The following is a 5964-nucleotide window of genomic DNA, read 5'->3' as shown; positions in this document are numbered from 1 at the left end:
CTTGTGTCCCCCAAATGCAGCCCGGTCTCCAACTGCCATAGCATCCGCCCTCACAGCCGCTTGGATCTGTCCTGCTTTCTCCATTCCCGCGACTCTGCGCGGGTTGTGGCCCTCACCTCTCACCTGGACACCTCCTCTCCCGTGGCCACCCCTGGGTCCCTTGTCCCGGTCTGTTACTCATGAGACCGGCCAGCAGGGACACAGCCACCAGGCGGTCTTTTTCCAGATTTCATCTCAGAACGTAGTTTACAGGAGGAGATGGTCCTACGAGTCTCCTGAAAACCACAGCTCCTGCCCCCACACCAAATTTCCCTGCGTCTAGAGGCGAAGCTTCCATTCTGCTGGGGAGCCGCTTTTGCCACCTGACTCCTTAGTTAACGTGTGTGTGTGTTGCTACTTCTGATTTTCAGTTTGAGGCACCATCTATAGACGTGGCCATGGAGGCCGAAGAACTCAGCTCTCTTGTACACGCCCCCACACGCCCGCATCTGTTCGCTCTCTCATCTCATGCATGCACACACACATGCACACTTGTGCACAAATGCACATGGCCTGCCTTCCCCCAATGTGGTCACACATGGCTAGGCCAGTGGCCGCGCTTTTCCTGCGAGGACACGCCAAGGCGCTGCCAGCTTGAGTGCACGGTGCAACAGGCTGCGTTTTTCTTCTTTGCACGTCTTTTTTGTTTTTGTTTTTCCTGCAGTTCTTTTTGTTTGTTTGATAAACTTTCTGTGTATATATCATTAAACCAACCTCACACTCTCCATCCATTGTCTAAATCTCTATTCCTACATCTCGAAACATCGTGTCAGCCTCGCCTTCTTTAGCGCTTACCCAGCGCTGGCCTCCTCCTCCGGGCACCCGCGCAGGACGCCTGCACCTGCCCGCGCCTCCTCCGGCGGGTGCTGCTTCCTTCTCCCAGTTCTTGAATTACTCTTGCTTTGCTGCGGTGCTTCCTACAACAGGCATTGAGAACAGGTGTTTGGGAGGCAGTTCTTTAAAAAGAACTTGCTTGTCTGCAATGGCTTTCCGCCCCCCCACCCCAGCATTTTATGATAAAAATTTTCAGATTTTCAGGGAACACCCATATATCCACCACCATTGTCCTGCCATAAATATTTTACCGCATTTGCTTTATCACGTAACTACTCTCCTACCCACTCTTCTGTCCATCCATTAACCCAGTTTATTTTCTGATACATTTCAAAGTAAATGACAGACCTCAGTACACTTCCCCAGAATGCTCCATCACGTATCCATTGACTAGAGTTCAGTATTTTTAATGGTTTTTTAATCTTAAAGTAAAGTTTACATAGACTGAAATGTACAGTAGAAAGTGTACATTTGCTGAGATTTGGCAAATGAACACACCTGAATAACCCAAATCTTCATCAAGATAGCAACGATCTTCTGCACCCGGCCCCTCCCTCCCGCCGCGTCCTCTGTTCTGGTGTCTCAGAACCGTATATTAGCTTGTGTTTGTTTTAGGCTTTCCCGGGAACAGGACGGTACAGTACGTGCTCTTTCGTGTGGTTTGCTTTCACTCAGCACGAGGCTTTTGAGACCCGCTGCATATATCGGCGGGTCCTTCTAATGAGTAAGTAAAACTGCGCGGCATGACTGTTCCGGGACTGTCGATCTCTTCTCCTGCTGGTGAGCACCAGGGCTGTTTGCGCCCTGTAGCTGCTAATGGATAACGCTGCTGTGAAGGTTCTTGTACAGGTCTTTTTGTTGACATGTTTTAATACCTCTTGGGTAAACAGCTAGAAGTGGAATCGTTGGGCCATAGGACAGGTGTGTGTTATAAGAAACTGCCAGACTTTTTTTTTTTTTACAATTCTACATTTCCACGAATAGTAAATGAGAGATCCGCTTCCTCCACCTGGCCAGCGTCTCCTGCTGTCGTCTGTTTCTTCTTAGCCGTTCTGATGGGCGTGCACTGGTTTCTCATCACAGGTTCAACTTTCATGTCTCTGTCGACTAGTGATGTGTTGGGCTCCTTTTCACGTGCTTTTAACCATTTATTTTCTCTTTTGTGAGGCCTCTGCATAAATCTTTTACTATTTGGGGGGATATTTGTCTACTTGTTGTTGAATTGTAGCAGTTCTTTACGTATCCTGAATACCAGTGCATTGTGAGTTATACACAAGGGTACTTACTTTAAAAAGCTCATGAAAAGATTCATGTTATCTTTTAATTCTATTTTTCTCAGACTTTTTGAAGTACCCTTGTATTTCGTGATTAGTTTTGCCCAGTCCGTAGCTTGCCTATTTATATTTTAATTTGCCTTTCAGTGAGCAGAAGCTTTTAATTTGATAAAGTCTAATTTATTTATTTATTTATTTTTGCTTATTGTTTCTGTGCCTTGTCTAAGAAAACGTTACCTACCTCGTATTTATGTAGTTATCCTCCTATGTTTTCCTTTAAAAGTGTTATGGTTTTATCTTTTTGATTTAGGTCTACGAACCATCCCAAATTAATGTGTGAGAAAGTTGGTAAGTAGAGGTCAAGGTTTCTCTTTTTCCACACGGATTTCCCATTATTCCAGCACCGTTTGTTCAAAAGACGTTTTCCACTGAATTGTTTTGGCAACTGTGTCAAGAATCGAATAAGCATATAAAGGTGAAATCAATTTCTGGGTTTTCTCCCCTGTCTTTTGATGTATTTCTCAATTCTTATAAAGGTGAAATCAATTTCTGGGTTTTCTCCCCTGTCTTTTGATGTATTTCTCAATTCTTACGCAATACCACACTCTTAGTTATTCTAGCTTCATAGTAAACCTTAACTTGGGATAGTTTAAGTACTCCTAACATTGTTGTTTTCCAAGATTGCTTTGAATTTTCTAGGTCCTTTACATTTCCATACGAATGTTAGAACCAGCTTGTCAATTTCGACAACAACAAAACACTGAGTGGTTTGATTGGAATTGAGTTGATTCTACAGATCAATTTGGCTGAATGAAAATCTTAACAATGTTCAGTTTCCACGTCATAAACATCGCATAGCTTTTCACTTACTTGGAGTTTCATTAATTTCTCTCAGTAGTATTTTGTAGTTTTTAGTGTAGTAAACTCACACATTTTTTTTGTAAACTTTAATCCTAAGTCTTTCATATGCTTTATGCTATTGTAAATGGATTTTTAGGATTTCGTCTTCCAGTTGTTTGCTGGTAGTCTATTTTTTAAAAATTGGTCTTTGCACAAACGTCTTGTATCCTTTGATCTTGCTTAATTCACTTTGCAGCTTGATTGAGTATTTCGTATATTTCTTAAGATTTTCTGTACATGCAATGATGTCTTCCATGATCAAAAAAGCGGTCTTACTGTTTCATTTTGGATCTTAGCACTTTTATTTTTCTTTCTTGCCTTAACGCAGTGTCTAGGACCTTTATCACGATGTTGAGTTGAGGTGACAAGAGGAGACATCCTATTTGTTCCCAATCATAGAGGGAAAGCATTTAATTATTCACTATTAAATAGCATACGGCTTTTTGTAGATTGAAGTTCGCTTCTTTTCCTAGTTTGCTGAGCGTTTTTTAATCATTGATATATGTTGAATTTTGTCAAATGTTCTTTAGCATCTGTTGAAGAAGTCATTTGGTTTTCTGCTTTATTGTGGTAATAGCACTGATTGATTTCTAAGCGTTAAGCTAACTTAGCCATGTTGTATTTTCATATATATATAAAACATATATATAATATATACATGTACTATATATATTTGTATGTATATGTATATATATATATATTTGTATGTATATGTATATATATATATATTTGTATGTGTGTATATATATATATATGTTAGATTTGCTAAAATTTTGCAGAATATTTTTAAAATTTATATGTATATGCATGCATGTATGCCACCAGGGTCGGTGAAGGATCCCAAGATGGCTGGGTGAAAACTTGCTCTAAAAGCCATAGACTGGTTGCTTTGGGGTAGATCACATCCCAAAACTAAAAGGCCATTGCTAACTCCCCAAAATCCTGGAATGAGACCCACAGCTCCAGGTTGGCTGCTCTACCTAAGAATCCACAAGCTATTGACTGGTTTACTATGAGGCTAACGTGGCCAAGGCGGGCTTGGTGGATGACTCTGAGGGGAAGTCTAATGCCTTGAAGGTCCCAGTGCCAGAGTATAAATAAACTGTGCAGTCAGATGCTGAGGAAAAAGAAGATGTGAAAAGTTGTGCTGAATTTGTGTCTCTCTCAAAGGCCAGAATTCAGAAATATGAGAAAGAGCTGGAGAAGATGAACAGCCTAATTCCGTCTGAGCTGATGACCATTGAGAACGTGAATGAATCTTCCCAGAAACCAGGCTGGACAAGCAGAAGTATCCCGATTCGCCTCAGCAGCCAATAGAGAATTTATAAAATTGAGTCTGGGAGGAAGCTCTGGCCCTTTATATTAAGGACATTAAAAAGAAAATTATATAGTTAAAAAAAATTATATGTATATATATGCATGTACATACATATATGCACAATAATACACATTAATTGTATATGTATGTACATGTATACAGTATACACATATATGAAATACAAGGGTACCTCAAAAAGTTCATGGAAAAATTAAAAGATAATACAAATCCTTCCATAAACTTTTTGAAGACCACTCATATATACACATGTATGTGTATATATTTTAATATATATGTATATCTGGATTAGATTTGCTGTTAGTTTGCAGATACTTTGAAAAATTTTTCTTGAGGAATAGTACCCTAAAATTGTCTATTTTTAATATCTTTGCCAGGTTTTGGTATTAGGATTATGCTTGCCTTATAAAATTAGTTTAGGTGCTTCTTTTCTCCTATATGTTCAAAGAGTTTGTATAAAACTGGTATTATTTTAACTCTGAACTTTACTTTAAAAAAATCACTGGCAAACGCAGATAGTCCTGAAGATTCCTTTATAGATAGGTTTTGAAAAATGAATTTAATATCCTTCTTAGGTATATGGCTATTCATATTTTCTGTTTCATCTTGTGTCAGTTTTGGTAAGTTATAATTTTAAAGGAATTTGTCTATTTCATCTAAGTTATTGAATTTATTGGCATAAAGTTATTTCTAATATTCTCTAGATATTCTTTTATTGTCAGTAGCGTCTGTAGTGATCTCCCAACCAGAGAAAATTTTAAAGAAAAAAATAACACATTCCATTCTAAATTCCTCATCATCCCCATTCAGCTGGAAGCAGTCAAAATGAACTTCTTGGCCCTTGCTCCATAGAAATGGAATGAACATTCGACAGTGGGGAGTTTGTAACAGCCTGAGCAGAAGTGACTCCATTTTGTTAAACTTCTCAATTAGAAAGTTTTTTTTTCTTACTCTTGTAACCCAAACCACAAAGCTTGCAGCTGGACATTAGAATACAATGATTCTTGTTCACATGATACTAGAACATAATGCCTTCTGCTCACATTGTACACAGAATAATAATAGAAAAATCATTAACCCGAATGGCCATACTTTACTGGTTTATTGGCCAGATCTTTCTGAGGTTCACAGGAACTGAGTCCCTGACTTGACTTCATGGAGGACGGTCACCATGAATCAGCTCCCACCTGAGGAGTTCTTTGATGTTTATCGGATGCCTGCACGTCCCTGCTTAGATCACCATGGATCAGCCCCCCCCCACCTGTTCCTATAAAGCCCTTTGGCGAGTCTGGGACAAGTGGAGATGGCCTTTGAGACACGAGTCCACCCTTTCCCCAGGCTGCCGGCTTCCCGATTAAAGGCCACCCTTCCTTACACCAACACTTGCCTCGCGATTATTGGCTACTGAGTGGCGAGCGAATGGACCTTTGGGGTTTCGCTAACAAATGCCAAGCCTGCCAGTCCCCTCTTCCCTGAAAGTGGTAACTCAAAGTCTTTTCGCTTGATTGCTTGCTTGCTTGATCAGCCTAGCTAGGAGATTTATCAACTTTACTCATCTTGTCAAAGAACCAAACGTTGGCT

At 40.1% G+C, this 5964-nt stretch overlaps 1 pseudogene; it reads left to right on the top strand.

The window, feature by feature from the left end:
• The first annotated feature begins 3892 nt into the window (after positions 1–3892).
• Positions 3893–4375, top strand: LOC103602269 (annotated as a pseudogene).
• The last annotated feature ends 1589 nt before the right edge of the window (positions 4376–5964 follow it).

Source organism: Galeopterus variegatus, unplaced genomic scaffold (assembly GCF_000696425.1).
Source record: "Galeopterus variegatus unplaced genomic scaffold, G_variegatus-3.0.2 Scaffold4079, whole genome shotgun sequence".
Lineage (NCBI taxonomy): Eukaryota > Metazoa > Chordata > Mammalia > Dermoptera > Cynocephalidae > Galeopterus > Galeopterus variegatus.
Note: the sequence above shows the minus strand (reverse complement) of the source record. Positions and strands in the feature narration are given on the sequence as shown.